This window comes from Bufo gargarizans, chromosome 5, assembly GCF_014858855.1.
Source record: "Bufo gargarizans isolate SCDJY-AF-19 chromosome 5, ASM1485885v1, whole genome shotgun sequence".
Taxonomy (NCBI): Eukaryota; Metazoa; Chordata; class Amphibia; order Anura; family Bufonidae; genus Bufo; species Bufo gargarizans.
The window spans coordinates 343,861,395-343,877,417 of NC_058084.1; positions in this window are offsets into that span (position 1 = coordinate 343,861,395).

Sequence of the window (16,023 nt, forward strand, 5' to 3'; positions counted from 1 at the left end):
CCCTCCCAGATCCTCTGAGACCCTCAAGCCATACAGTCCTCTCCTCTCCTTGAATTGTACCCCATCGTGGCAGCCGCACAAGTCTGGGGCGAAGTATGGAGCAATATGCCCGTGCGTTTCATCACCGACAACCACACGGTCGTCGACATCATCTCCAAGGGCAGATCCAGCTCACCCAAAGTCATGCGCTTCCTACGCAAGCTCACCTGGCTTGCCCTCAAGTACAATTTCCATGTTTCTTGCACCCACATCCAGGGTATCAGGAACGTCGCAGCAGATGCCTTGTCTCGCTTAAACCTAACTCTCTTCTTCCAGGTCACGCCACAAGCCGAGAGAATCGGGATTCCACCCCCGGACTTCGGCTCTCTGATCCTGGACTAGACAGGCACCTAGTCATGGCTCAAACTCTCATCCGCAAGTCCCTGTCCGAAAACTCCACAAGGAACTACCAGTCCGGTTGGAAAGCCTTCGAAGTTTTTCGTCGCCTTCACCCCAGGGGCAACGTAAGCGAAACTGCTTTCATCATGGCTTTCCTGGCATACTGCCACAAGGACCTACATCTCTCTTTCAGCACCATCAGATCGTATCTGTCAGGAGTCCAGCATCACCTCATGATCCGTCAGCCAGACAGCAACCCAATCTTTTCTTCCCACGCCATCAAAGCCACACTGCGGGGTATTCAAAAAAGCTCTCACAATTCCGGACCCTCCAGGCAACCCGTCTCAGGGGACCTGTTCAGGAAACTCTCATCCTCCCTAGACGGCAGTCCTTTTGGCCCTTTCAGAAGCTGCATTCTCAAAGCCGCCCTCTACCTAAGCTTTTACGGCTTTCTCCGGCCCGGGGAATTCACCGGCACCTCTCCTCACAACTCAGGCCCTGTTCTAAACCAACTCACCCGTAGTCACGAGCATTTCACTTTCACCCTGCCAGTCTCCAAAACCTCACAAACCGGGCCCCCAGTGTACATAGAATACTTCCCTACTTCCAACTCCTGGTGTCCCATGGCCGTCCTCAACAGGTTACTCACCACCCTGGGTAATCGGGCTCCCGCCAGCCCTCTCCTTCCTTTCCCGTCACGACCTCTCACGTCCTCTCAGTTTGTCAAACACATTCGCAGCCTCGCGTCCGGGTTAGGGTTCAACCCCCAGGCCATCACGGGCCATTCATTCAGGATCGGAGCCGCCTCCGCTGCCTCCAAACATGGGGTCCCGGCCCATATCATCCGCAAGATGGGCCGCTGGAAGTCCTCCTGTTTCTCACAATACATCCCGCATCCGAAAGCCGAAATCGCCGCGGCTTTCTTTGACTTAGTTCTGTAGTACCATCTTCCACAACAAAGAGTCGCTCCCTACACCTTTCCTACTCGTATTTTGCCCCCTTTATTTGGCCTACCCTCATCACGTGGCAACAGGCACACCACCAGCCACTGTAGCTAGATTAGGTTCAGTCACACTCTCCAGGCTGCGTGCCGTAGCCAGGACCACAAATGCAGCAGGCTGAATCCAGCCTGCTTTTGTGGGAGGGGCGTAGGGGGCTTCTTAAGCTCAAGCTGCCCAGCTCTCCGGGTGCACGTCCTCTCTCGCCCCTCCCTCCCTCCCCTTCTCCTCACATCTCCCATAGGGTATGCCCCCTTTATTTGGCCTACCCTCGTCACGTGGCAACAGGCACACCACCAGCCACTGTAGCAAGATTAGGTTCAGTCACACTCCCCAGGCTGCGCGCCGTAGCCAGGACCACAAATATATATATTCTACTCTTTAATGATAGACAAATATTTGTTCTTAGTTTTTTCTACAGACAGTTGATATTATTTATATTTATTCTGTTCGTACTGCATAGGTGGGATTGTTAGTTGTTAGATGGGCTGCTTAAACTGATGCTTAAAGGGGTTGTCCCACAAAAAAATATCCTACAGTTTTCAAACCAGCACCTGGATCTGAATACTTTTGTAATTGCATGTAATTAAAATGTATTTTAACTACTGAGTTATTCAATGAAATCTATCTGTATAGCGCCACCTGCTGTCTGCTCTTTCTTTCTGTTCTGCTCCCTGAGATGGAAGTACATGCTAAATTCCATCCTTCAACTGCCACCAGATGCAGCAGAAAGGACATACCCCTGAAAAAGGACATGTCCCCTAGGCTGACCGCTTGAAATACATATAGCAGAACAATTGGTGCAATGAATGGGGAGAACTCTGTATCTATGTGAAGTACAGGGCTGGTTCTAGCATTGTTAGAAATATATTGTCCTGAACCTGCCACAAAATAACTCTCCATACAGGGTAACTTTTCTGAGTAGACAAAGTACAAAGGAGCAAAGAATTGTAGCTAAAAAGTTTATACTAACCTTGTCCTTGAGTAGTGAAGCATTATGAACATGATGGCTGGGATCAGAGGCAGAATAAGAGGGATATGGGCCTCCATAAATTTTAGGTTAAGTCCCCATTACTAACTATTATAGACCATGAAACACAAGGTCTAGTGTAGTACAAGGCATCTGAGCGTGACGTCCGTGTCGCATGAATTTTTTTTGCGGCCCCATTGTAACAATGCTTATACTTGTTTGAAAAACAGACAAGAATAGGACATGTTCTATCTTTTTTTGCTGAACTGCGGAATGGACATCCTTTTTTTGCAGACCCATTGAAATTAATGGATCCGTGTGAGCCGCAAAAATATGCAGATCGGATGCGGGCCAAAAATGGGGCCTAAGTGGGAGTCCCAGAGGTGGGACCACCACCTATCAGGTATTTATGGCATATCAACAGGATATGCCATAATGCTTTAGATGGGGAAACCTCTCTAAAGAGTCTATTATTAAAATCCTCATTTTGATAAATTCAAGATTTTTACCTAATTGAGTGCTGACAATCTAAACTCACAGCCAAAATAAGTCCATAACTGACTATTTTCAAAAGCATTACTGTTAAAGGGGTTTTCAGAGAAATCAATATTGATCACCTAACCTCATGATATGTCGTCAATATCTGATCATGGGGGTCTGACTTCAGGCACTCTCCTTTGGTCAGCTGTTTGAAGAGGCAAAGGGGTTCTCGTGAGAACTGCAGCCTCTTCCATCAACTGAAAGGCAGAAGAGCCAGGAGTCAAACCTCCACCGATCAAATATAGATGACCTATCCCGAGGACAGGTTATCAATATTGTACCCTTAAAAAAACCCTTTAAATTAGATTTAGTATGTTATATTGTTGCTTCTAGTGGTTACAATAATATTGCATTAAAGTTGATATTTGGTCTGTATGAACTGAGGGAGTAAAGTATGAGTAATATTGTCAGAAGGGTAAGAGAAGAATTCTGTTGCAGTTTGTGAGATTTTATTACAAATTTCCTTGGATTCAAGAAAACTAGACTTTGCAAACTTTCCACTTGTTGTCGCCAAAACCTGCAGATCACTGTTTTTACTGGTCCCAGAGAGCCACAAGAAATCATATCATTGCAATGGAGAAATGTTAGACGGGGCTATAAATCAAAGTATATCTTTTTACACTTTTAACACATCCCAGAAGTAGAAGTTCAGCTAGGAAGACGAGCGTGGGTGTAAATTGTTTTTCTGTTACTGCTATACAGAAATGATATCCTAAGGAAGTATCAGGTTTAGCCATTCATTAATTAATGCCACATACTGCCCAGTTTTTGTATGTGAAACTAGAAGAAATCTAGACACATTACTTTACAGTCTGACTTTAAAGAGTAACTAAACTTTTTAATACATTTTGTCAACATGTCCCTAATGCCCTAATAACACTTTTTCTAATATACTTTAATAATGTATTTTGTATTGTTTATTAGACTTTACCCCCTTTGAAGTACACCTTTCACTGTGCATGGAGTACATATTTTCTCAATGGGGTCGCAGCACAGGGAGTACAGACAGGAGCACACATTGCTGCTCTTGCCAGTGCACCCCGGAGGTTTACTGAATGCTGGCATAGCACATGAGTACCCTGTAACCATGAGCCATGCCAGGATTAGCTGAGCGGAGTGGCTCCTGCCTGTGTCTGCTTCGCTAAGCTAAAAGTCCTGTAAGTCAGTTTTTAGCTTAGCAAAGCAGGCAGAAGCAGGACCACGCTCCGCTCAGCTAATCCTGGCATGGCTCATGGTTACTGGGTACCCATGTGCTATGCCAGCATTCAGTAAACCTCTAGGGGGCATGGGCACAAGCAGCAGTGTGCTCCTGCCTGAACTCTGTACTCTGCGGCCCCATTGATACAGTGCAGAGTCTGTACTCCGTACACTGCTGAGAAGTCAGTTGTGTACAGAGAAGTAGATTTTAAGTGCACAGCGAAGCAGGCAGAAGCAGGAGCCCGCTCCGCTCAGCTAATCCTGGCATAGCTCATGGTTACAGGGTACTTATGTGCTATGGCAGCATTTAGTAAACCTCCAGGGGGCACGGGCACGAGCAGCAATGTGTGCTCCTGCCTGAACTCTTTACTCTGTGGCCCCATTGATATAATGCAGAGTCTGTACTCTGTACATGGCTGAGAAGTCAGAAGTAGATTTTAAGCATACAGGGAAAGGTGCGCTTTAGGGGTGGGAAAGTCTATTAAAAATACAAAATACAATAATAAAGTATATTACAAAAACTGTTAATAGGGCATTAGGGACATGTTCACAAAAATGCATTCAAAAGTTTAGTTACTCTTTAATTTCACCTTGCAACCAAATATTCATTTTTATTATTATTATTATCCAAAGCCATTTAATATGAAAAATCAAGCAACCCTGTAAATAGTCTTAGTTAAAAATTTACTACCACCTTGATCTTACAGATTGTAAACTGACCTATGTTTATCCATAGTAACCAGGGCTGTCTTTAACAAGGGGCAAAAGGGGAAGCTGCCCCTGGCCCAGTTGCTCCTGGGGGGCCCAAGGCAGCTGCCTCTTGAGCCCTGCTAGCCACTTCCCTGGGTGTCAGGCTGTCAGCTACACAGGGGGTGCTGCCATGCCATGCCTGCCGGCACTCCAGGCAGCGTACTGTGAGAGCTGTGATTCTCTAGGACCTTAGATGACATCATCACCATGTGACCAGTAAGCTATCAATATTACTGGTCACATGGCTATGAGGTCATCAAGGTCCTTTCTACCAGGAGTTTTGCTGTAGAAGTTTGCCTTAAATGTGGAGCTTTTTTGTGTGAAGATTATATCAGAAAAAGAAGACAGGGGCTGTTATGTTAATATACTGTAATCTACTGTATAGTGGGGTGCTGTATACTGTGGGGGCCTGTATACTGTGGGGGGCTGTATACTGTATACTGTGGGTGCTGTATATTGTGGAATGCTATACTGCTGTACTGTATAGTGTGGGGGGCTGTATACTGTGGGTGCTGTATATTGTGGAGTGCTATACTGCTGTACTGTATACTGTGGAGGACTGTATACTGTGGGTGCTGTATATTGTGGAGTGCTATACTGCTGTACTGTATACTGTGGGGGGCTGTATACTGTGGGTGCTGTATATTGTGGAGTGCTATTCTGCTGTACTGTATACTGTGGGGGGCTGTATACTGTGGGTGCTGTATATTGTGGAGTGCTATACTGCTGTACTGTATAGTGTGGGGGGCTGTATAGTGTGGGGTGCTGTATCGTTTTTAGTTTGGGGTGCTATATACGGTGAGGTGCTATACTGCTCTACTGTATACTGTGAGGTGTTGTATACTGTGGTGCGCTGTATACTGTGGGCTGCTATACTGCTCTACTATATACTGTGTAGTGTGGGGTGCTATACTGCATACTGTGTGGTGCTGTATACTACAGGGTGCTATACTGCATACTGTGGGGTGCTGGGGTGCACTGTAACACTAGGGTGAGCCGAGCCCTGGTCTCCTTCCTGCAGAGCGGTGCCCACTTCCAGCCTGAGCCCAGCTGCCCAGAGCACTGATCCTGGGCCGCTGAAGTCTTCAGAACTGGAAGTATTTACAGTCATTCACTGGACTCTACCAGATGTGTGGATTTTTTGTGTGTGTGTTGTGTTGGAGGGCGTGATTGCCTGCTAAGGTGTGGGAAGGCGGGATCCAGGGGGCCCAAATAAATTTTTGCCCAGGGTCCAATCAATATTAAAGACAGCCCTGATGGTTACAGACTACAAACAATCCCTGATTTTGGCCGATAATGTTAACGAATCGAGCTATTCACATGGGCGTATAATTTCCGTCAGTATTTGAAATACGCAGCATGCCCGAGTTTTGTGCAGATTTGTTTCCAAATACGCACATTACAGTATGTGCAGTGCATAAATAATGAAGGAAGCAAGAAATACGCATGTAAATCCTAATTAAATCCTGACGCAATCCTGATGACAATACTGATGGTATATCATCAGGATCCTGGGCCAGAATACTGACGGATTTCAATACGCTCGTCTGAAAGCGGCCTTTGTATTCATGTTCCATTTTATCCACCCTCTACTTCCTGCTAACATACATTTGGTAGGTTAGCAAGAAATATGGTACAAAAAGAAGTTAATATGAATGCACAATGAAGCTACACTGGGGTTATTTTTTGTGTGTTACCATGTAGATGCATAGATTTGCACAGCAGCTATAGAGAGAAATCACACAGCATTTTCCACACATGCTTCACTACAATTCTGGTCAAAGCTCTTCCCCCACCAGGCCCCATTCTTATTCAGCCCACTACTCTTAAATGGCTGCTCCCCCTGACACCAGATGTTTTCATCCGTGTGCAGGGAGAAGCAGCAGCGGCGGTGCGGGGACCAGGAGCGGGGTAAGTATATTACCAGTGAGGGGCCCAGCATATGTGGGGGGGGGGAGAGAGAAATTGGATAACCCCTTTAAGGACTGAATTAACCAGGTTACACCACAGGCCTCAGGGTAGACAACTTCCCCTACTCCCCCACTCTGTTGTACACTTGTTACGATTTGTCAAAAAAAAACTCAAAGAGCCAGAATAACACAGTTAAATCAAGCTATCCACACAGCTATCCATCTATTAACTGTCTATACAGCTAATTATCTTTCAAAAATATATAATGTAAATATAAAAATATAAATATAAACTATAAATCTACCAGACCATAGGAAATTTGCTCCGTTACGTAATTATGTTTAATAAAATCGAAGGCGTATGTGATTTAAGAAAAGGTCGTTATTTACGACGCATCACGGTAAATTTTTCAATAATTCAGTAGGGTAGACACGTTTGTGTGTAATTAGAGCAATGTATACATAATTATCGGCGTTATGTAAAAGAGCACTACATGCTCAACAAAAACACAAACATTTTTATAGCCTGTTTTACAACCGCCTACGCCAGACTCGAATTATACAACCTCCTAGATTGCAAGAACGTTGTCTTTATCAAGACACAGACTCCATCATATTCGTAAGTAGAGACGGCAACTGGAACCCGCCACCATATTAAAGGTTCATTTTCAACATCGCTAAAGCCTGACTTGTTAATTTTGGCAGTTTAAAAGAACTTGTGTCCGATTACTCACGCAATCCCGAGATGCAGAAAACAATAGGTATAGAGTAAAATGACATTTTCAGAATTTGGGAACATAGAGACAAGACCGCTACGCAAAATGCAAAAGTGCGTCTACACAAAGAGACAACGGACTTTACAATGCTACCTCTCGGCTATTAAACATGACAGCGCAATTTCAAACCCTGTTTCCCTGTATTTTAGCAGGGCCCTCAAATTTCAGAAAGAGTTTTTTTGTAAAACGTCTGTTAATACAAGCGGATACGCTAATGTTGCACAAACCCGACAATGTCATTTGGTTTTACGCGTGTTGGCAGAAATTGTACAATGAGCTAACCTGTTTGTTTACGAATATCAGGTTTATCGAGGGAGTACCGCAAAATTTTACAGACAAACTATTCCCACAGGACAAGGTAAATTTGGCGGTCATCGACGATCTTATGGAGGCGGCTTGCGAAAATCTTGAAATACAAAAACATTTTCAGCAAATACGTGCACCACAGAAATGTGAGCATCATGTATCTCGTTCAAAAAGTTTTTTTGTCAGGGTAAGAAAAGCAGGACCATAAATTTAAACACTAAATACATGGTCCTTTTTAAGAACCTGCATGATAAATTACAAGTTATTACGTTGGCTCGGCAAATGTACCCCAGTAAGAAACATTTCTTTTTCGAAGCTTTCAAAGACACTACACACGTGCCTTACGGTTTTTTACTGGTATGATTTAAGATACGACACGCCCAAGGAAGTACGGCTAAGAACCGGTTTGTTCCCGCCAGATCTTCCGGCGGTTATGTGTGCAAAAAGAAACTCTAAAATGTGATATTTCTCATCTCGACGGTCATTCTTGGTAGCGTCGCCACACCTGTAAAAATGTCGAACAGGATCCAACGTAATTGGGATCTTTTAAAAGTGTTGGTCAAAACAAAACAGACGGTCCAAAAATCAATACTACGCAGCACCAGTAATTATTTGATATCCGCTATTGGCGAGATCGCTCTCAATATCCTTAAATATACTGAAAAGATGTAGCAAAGCTAGAAAGAAATTAAGCGATAAAAGCTGTCCCATTAAAGACAAGAAGAGCATTGTGAACCAGAGCGGCGGTTTTATAGGATCGCTGCTAGGCTTTGCGATAATCACTAGCTTGATAGCTAATAGAGTCAGCGGCTCATAATGGAGTATGCGGAGGAAATGTTCCTGGTTTCCAAACACGAGTTGGACCATTTAAAAAAACTGTTGTAGAAACACCAGACATACGCCAAACCGTTACGCGCTGTTTGGACGTCAAAATTAGCGAAATACTACACAGAAATGACCTTTCAGATGATGAAAAAATTAAGAGATACACTAATGTGTTACAGAGATACTTGACGCTCAACAAACAGTCAGATAAAGAAATGTCAACCCTAACTTTGATTATGCAGCCGCACCCAGATCAACAACGATCGACAAATGACGCTTCTAGCGGAGATGATGTTAAAGAGATACCTGACAATGTTAATATAAGGTATAAGAAAAATGCTGAACTTTTGTTGAACAAACTGCGACGATCGGGTAACAAGCCGTACTGGAACGATAGGGGTGAATTCATTTACAAAGATCAAGTTATACCAGGATCCAACATCATTGACCTGATTCGCGTCGCGACACAGAGTCACGGGTTGCTTAAGGCTAAAACGCCTTTCCGGGTGGAACTTCTTTATGGAAACCATCGCCGAACTGAACGGGTTATCAACCGTGATCGGTAATACAAGAACAAGAGAACTTTACAAAAATTTAAAAAGGGGGTTGCCCGACGAACCTTTTGAAACGGTTTGTACCCCTTTTAGGCAGCAGCCGATCATAACAACAACTCCTGCGTTAACGCAAGGCTCTTTATTACCTGAAGAGAGAACGCCGCCTTTGTTACAGATGTCTTGTTTAAAGTTGTAACTTTTACTTTGAATGTATTTGTACGTAGCGCCTGATAATATTTTTATTTGTTTTACTTTGTTACAGATGGCTTGGTTATCGTTGTAAATTTTACTTTGACGGTATATAAAATGTATTTGCGTGTAATATCTCAATGTTTTTACATAAAATGACTTTTAAAAAAAATGTAGTCAGTTTTTCTTTTTACAATAATACACTATCTTGATTAGTTAAAATTGAATAAACCGCTAGGGCGCGTCGTCGATAGCAGGTGCTTAAAAACTTCGCTAAAATGACAGCGAACGCTGAAATATTGAGAAAACAGTACTACACGCCAAAAGCTGTTGGTTCTTACGGAGGCGTTGAACCCTTGTTCATAGAAGTACAAAAATTTGGAATAAGAAAAGATGCTGTAAAAAATTGGTTGAACAACGAGGATAAAAAACCATTTAAAAGAAACAAAGTCGTGGTGTAGGATATAGACGACCAATGGCAAGCAGATCTTGTGTCGATGATTTTTCTAGAGAAAATAATGGTGTAAAATACTTGCTAACGGTCGATATTCTTTCAAAATATGCTTGGGTGTCTGGACTTTCCAATAAATCCAGTGCGACGGTGGCAGCCTCTTTTGAACAGATATTTATGTTAAGCGGGCGGTACCCCAGGAAACTTCAGATGGATCGGGGTCGAAAGTTTATCAACAAACCTATGAGAAAACTTTTTGAAGCCATTAAAATACATCATTTTTTAACATCGAATACGGTCAAAGCATCGTTGGTGGAGAGTTTTAATAGAACACTGAAAACAAGTATTTGGCATTATCATAGAGAACAAAACACATACAGATACATTGACAAGTTACAAGATCTGGTGTATAGCTATAAATCGCACGTACCACAGAACCATAAGGTGTCGCCTTGTCGATGTACGTAACAAAAGAGAACTCTTTAATCGTTTGGAAAAATATCTATGGTGATTACGCAGCTATTAAAAAAAATAAAACCGTTATTAAAAATAGGCGACCACGTCAGTATTGTACGCTATAAGGGGACGTTCGCGAAGGGCTATAGACAAACCTATACGGACGAGATATTTACCATTTAAACACTAGGGGCCTCAGACCCCTTTATAAGTTGAAAGACCTGTCCGACGAGATCATTGCAGGATCGTTCTACACGGAAGAAGTCCAAAAAGTACCCTACGATAAGCAACGCGTTTACCGGATAGAAAAAATCTTGAAAAAGAAGAAGGTTAGGGGGAAAATGCTATATTTTGTAAAGTGTTCTGGCGAGTCGTTCCCCTATTCAAGAAAGGTGTGGAACTTGTAAAACCGCACATAAAAACATCCGCCAGGAATGTCGTTAAATATAATGTTGCTAAGGCGTCGAACGCCATTATGGATTGAATAAATAGACCTACACATGGGCAGGAAGGCTCCGGCGCTGTGCAAATTCTGAGAGAAACGCTGAAAAAAAAACACTGTCTAGACGGCGGTGTCCTAACCCTTTTTATGAATAAAGTAAGCCACTTAAGAGACGTCGTTGCCAGAAAACAAGAAGCCCTTCACCGAGCGACATCTTCTAATTAGCAGCTATGGCTTTTGTACATGACGCATCCGCCGAGTACGCCAAATCAGAGTTGGATATCTTTCAAATACCGCCCCCACGCAAACGAGTATTGAAAAATTGTTTTATGTAGAGGTACAACCGATAGCGGCCATCGCCGACAACGCTTCTTTGGAGTTCTTCATTTCGGGCAGCAGTGAATATTAGTACGACCTAAATAACACTCGTTTGCAGAATCGTTAGCCCGGATAACACAACGATACCCGACGGATCCCGCCTCGCCCTTATTAACTATCCTATTGCTAGTCTTTTTAATCAATTGGACATAACGCTCAGCGACACGTTGATTTCAAGAAGCGACAACCTTTATACATATAGAGAGTATTTAGAGTCCCTAATAAATTATCATTCACAAACTTTAGCGCCACAATTTACAGCCGCTTATTCTATAAAGATACTGCGGGACATCATGACTGGGCTCTCGAAGGCTGTAATGTCGGTTTTGCCAAGAGAGCTCAGTATATGACTCGCTCTAGAAGTGTGTAATTAATGGGCCCCATTTACACCGATATATTTAATCAGCTTAAGTTAATACTGAACGGCCTAGATCTAAAGATAAAGTTGACCAGAAACAAAGACACCTTCTGTCTGAGGTCGGCCGAGGCGACCCATTTTAAAGTCCTAATACAGCACGCTTTGCTGTTGTCACGGCCTTTGGTTTGCGCTGTGACACTGTTGCCACACTTGTGGTTGCCCGCGGCAACGTGTTGCTGTGAGAGCATGTGGTGGCAGTGTCTCGGCCTTCTGGGTAATTGCCGTGATATGGTTGCCACGCATGCTGTTGCCGAGGGGAACTTGTGGCTTAGTTTGCTTGTGTGTGCACTTCCCCTTTGAGTGGCTTCCTTCCTCTGTCTGGTGTTGGAAGGGTTAACTCACTTCCTAGTGTTTTGTGAACACTGGGTTTATATGTGTTTGTGGGTGTGGCTGCTTGGGCTCTTTAGTCTCTGCTGGAAGCCTGTAGCTGAGTTTTCCTCCAGGCTTGGTGTGTGCTGGTGGTTCACTGATCCTGGCTTTACCATCTTTCCAGTGAGGGCCACCCTTGTGGTCATAGATGTTCTATGTCATCCCGGTTTCTCCTTCCCTTCCTGTCCCTATTTGTATGGAGTGGGTTATGTACAGGGTGTTTGCATGTCTAGCTTGGTGTTACATGTCTGGTGGTGTTTGGTGTCATGTTTACTAGACATTCCCCTGTCTCATGTTATTGCAGCTATGGTGTCCTGGGTTCCTGTGTGGTTTGGTGTGTGCTGTGTCCTTTAATGTTGGTGTGGACACCAGCACTTGTGCACGGGTTCCAGTCAGTGTGTCTGTGACAGGTAGGCGTGTTATTGGTTTCAATGAATGTTGATAGCGCTGCCTTATGAGTGTACAGTCGTGGCCAAAAGTTTTGAGAATGACACAAATATTCGTTTTCACAAAGTTTTGTTTCAGTTGTTTCTGTGATGTAGTGAAATATAATTACACGCACTTCATACGTTTCAAAGGCTTTTATAGACAATTACATGACATTTATGCAAAGAGTCAGTATTTGCAGTGTTGGCCCTTCTTTTTCAGGACCTCTGCAATTCGACTGGGCATGCTCTCAATCAACTTCTTGGCCAATTCTTGACTGATAGCAACCCATTCTTTCATAATCACTTCTTGGAGTTTGGCACAATTAGTGGGTTTCTGTTTGTCCACCCACCTCTTGAGGATTGACCACAAGTTCTTAATGGGATTAAGATCTGGGGAGTTTCCAGGCCATGGACCCAAAATGTCAACGTTTTTGTCCCCGAGCCACTTAGTTATAACTTTTGCCTTATGGCACGGTGCTCCATCGTGCTGGAAAATGCATTGTTCTTCACCAAACTGCTGTTGGATTGTTGGAAGAAGTTGCTGTTGGAGGGTGTTTTGGTACCATTCTTTATTCGTGGCTGTGTTTTTGGGCAAAATTGTGAGTGAGCCCACTCCCTTGGATGAGAAGCAACCCCACACATGAATGGTCTCAGGATGATTTACTGTTGGCATGACACAGGACTGATGGTAGCGCTCACCTTTTCTTCTCCGGATAAGCGTTTTTCTTGATGCCCCAAACAATCGGAAAGAGGCTTCATCAGAAAATATGACTTTGCCCCAGTCCTCAGCAGTCCATTCACCATATTTTCTGCAGAAGATCAATTTGTCCCTGATGTTTTTTTTGGACAGAAGTGGCTTCTTTGCTGCCCTTCTTGACACCAGGCCATCTTCCAAAAGTCTTCGCCTCACTTTGCGTGCAGATGCGCTCACACCTGCCTGCTGCCATTCCTGAGCAAGCTCTGCACTGGTGGCACTCCGATCCCGCAGCTGAATCCTCTTTAGGAGACGATCCTGGCGCTTGCTGGACTTTCTTGGACGCCCTGAAGCCTTCTTAACAAGAATTTAACCTCTTTCCTTGAAGTTCTTGATGATCCTATAAATTGTTGATTGAGGTGCAATCTTAGTAGCCACAATATCCTTGCCTGTGAAGCCATTTTTATGCAACGCAATGATGGCTGCACGCGTTTCTTTGCAGGTCACCATGGTTAACAATGGAAGAACAATGATTTCAAGCATCACCCTCCTTTTAACAGGTCAAGTCTGCCATTTTAACCCTATCAGCCTGACATAATGATCTCCAGCCTTGTGCTCGTCAACATTCTCACCTGAGTTAACAAGACGATTACTGAAATGATCTCAGCAGGTCCTTTAATGACAGCAATGAAATGCAGTGTAAAAGTTTTTTGGGGGATTAAGTTAATTTTCATGGCAAAGAAGGACTATGCAATTCATCTGATCACTCTTCATAACATTCTGGCGTATATGCAAATTGCTATTATAAAAACTTAAGCAGCAACTTTTCTAATTTCCAATATTTATGTAATTCTCAAAACGTTTGCCACGACTGTAGAGTTCCAATCCCAGATCCTTATTCCAAATGCGCAGTTGTTTCACCTTGTAGCCAAACAATCGGTTTCCAGAGGCTGGTGCACTCACGCACACCTGCACCCTAGAGGGAAGTTATAACACAAATAGTGAAGTTCCACCAGGTAGTTCCGCAATTTAAGGTTTTATTCTACTTACAAAAGGACATAAAATTTCAGCCTTATAATCAATGTTTTCATTATGTCCCTTTGATCAACAGCGTGATCAACATTTATTGGAACTTTGACTGTGAAGTGAACTTTACCCACGTCGCTTGGTGGATCTGCAGCGCCGATAAGTAACCACAAAGATTAGAGACTGCTTGTATTTTAAGTGTTATTGGTTTCGCTTACCTGCCATCTCCCCATATGCTGTATGTGTTCCCCTCTCCTTGCAGCTTGGCCAGTGGAGACTCCTGTTTGTCCGTGTTGTGGAGGAACAGGTTGTCTTTACCCTGCTCCTACTCCAGGGATTTCCTGAGGGTTAGTAGGGCCCCGAGGTTCCGTAGTATGAGCCCTCTTACCGTCTGGCTTGGCTCATACAGTTAGGAGTCAGGGCCAGAATTAGGGACGCTGTAGGAGGTGACCTGCTCCCTTATTCCTCCTCCTGGCCTTGTTGCTTCCAAGTTGACTCCTCACCACATGGTGGGGGGTTTCCCCCACTCCCCGCCGTGACAGCTGTTTGTCAAAAGAGTTCAAGTATCACCCGCTGTGAGAATCGGACACAGTCGCACTCTGTTAACCGCTAACGCAAAGTACTCTGTCGATCGCGTGTCACTTAAAGTGTATAGCGTCCATGCCAGTACTCGCATATCTAACCACGAGAATCTGTTTCTGGGAAACATCCCGAAAACTGAAATACTAGCATTTGTGGACAACGAATAATATTCTGGGAATTACCAAAGAAATCCTTTGTGTTTCAATCACTATAATGTGAATTATGCCGCCTTAAATTTGGACGGACAACAGATTCCCACAAAACGGTTTTAACCTAATTCTCAAGACGAATCAGCCGTTCATGAATATATGTCGCTCGTACACATTTCAGGGAAGCAAAAGGCGGACAACGATTTATCCGTGGATCTGTCCGAATTTTTGAATGGGTACACTTTGTTCGCTTTTGATTTATCGCCAGATCAAGAACCTGGTAGCTATTTCTCTCTAGTAAAAAATGGAAATCTCAGAGCTGAAATTAGATTTGCTGAGCCGGTGGTAAACACTATTAATATGATTGTGTATTCAGTTCATTAAAATTTTATTGAAATAAACAATAGAAGGGAAGTTTTATAGGCTTTTCAATAAAATGAATAATTATGAATTTACCTGCATTATCAAAGCAGAGTTTCACGCCCGACGCATATTTAAAGGCAAATTTCTGTGCGATTTATTTCCGGAAAATAAAATCATCGACCATCCGGCGGCCTATATTGTAAATGCGGACAATTCGTATTAGCGGGGAAAGCACTGGATTTTAATTATATTATACCCGAATGGTGTCTCTATATTTTTTGATAGTTATGGAGTATCGCCCGCGAATGAAATATTTCCTGGCGAATTTATGACATTTTTATCTAAAAATTCAAAGACTATAAGGTATCAAAACAGACAAATACAGGACTCCGTTAGTTCAGTCTGCGGGCATTACTGCATCTATATCTTACATTGTATCGCTAAAAGCATGTCTTTTGAAAAGGTATTAAAAATATTTACGAGTGATTTTAGAAAAAATTACCGTGTTATACGCTCCTTTGTAACAAAGAGCATGAAACAACTATGTATACGTTGCTGTAATTACGCACAAACGTGTCTACCCTACTGCATTAATAAAAATGTACCGTGATGCATCTGTCACGGAAGGTGTACAGGAAACTAGAAGACACAAAATGAATATCCGACTCACTGGATCCCAAAACTAAGGAACAAAAGGGAGAGCCCTGCATCAGACCTGGCTCTCTCCCTGACTGCTCAGCCTTTGCGAAAATCCCAATGGTAGATGATCGCATATCCTCGTACCTCGACTGTATAACACCTGAACACCCTATAATAGTGAGGGGACACGGCCACCGGCTCCCTACACTTGAGTCAGGGTCACCTGGGATCCAGC